Here is a 319-nt window from a genome sequence, read left to right as displayed (position 1 = left end):
TACGGCCATACCACTCTGAACACGCCCGATCTCGTCCGATCTCGGAAGCTAAGCAGGGTCGGGCCTGGTTAGTACTTGGATGGGAGACCGCCTGGGAATACCAGGTGCTGTTAGCATTTTCACATCTCTTTGCAATCAGCAGAGGACGCTGCTGCTCCTGCTTCGATAACCTCTTACTCTGCAGCTCTCTGCACTTTTGGGGACAGCACACATCACAATGTAAACACACTTTTGCATTAAAATCGAACAAAGTTGACATGTTGAGAGGCAAACAAACAAGCAAACAAGCAAACAGTGAAAAGGAAAGGCTCCTGCACTT

General features: G+C 48.6%; 1 non-coding gene across 1 annotated transcript; it reads left to right on the top strand.

Moving 5' to 3' along the window:
* On the top strand, nucleotides 1-116 carry LOC111662272 (5S ribosomal RNA; the record flags this gene model as incomplete). Its single annotated transcript, XR_002761306.1, has 1 exon — nucleotides 1-116. It is a non-coding gene; the product is annotated as a 5S ribosomal RNA (ribosomal RNA).
* Nucleotides 117-319: the final 203 nt, after the last annotated feature.

This window comes from Seriola lalandi, unplaced genomic scaffold (assembly GCF_002814215.2).
Source record: "Seriola lalandi dorsalis isolate HSWRI2012SDOR001 ecotype SW California unplaced genomic scaffold, Sedor1 jcf7180002000384, whole genome shotgun sequence".
Classification (NCBI taxonomy): Eukaryota; Metazoa; Chordata; class Actinopteri; order Carangiformes; family Carangidae; genus Seriola; species Seriola lalandi.
This window is presented reverse-complemented; position numbering and strand designations above follow the sequence as displayed.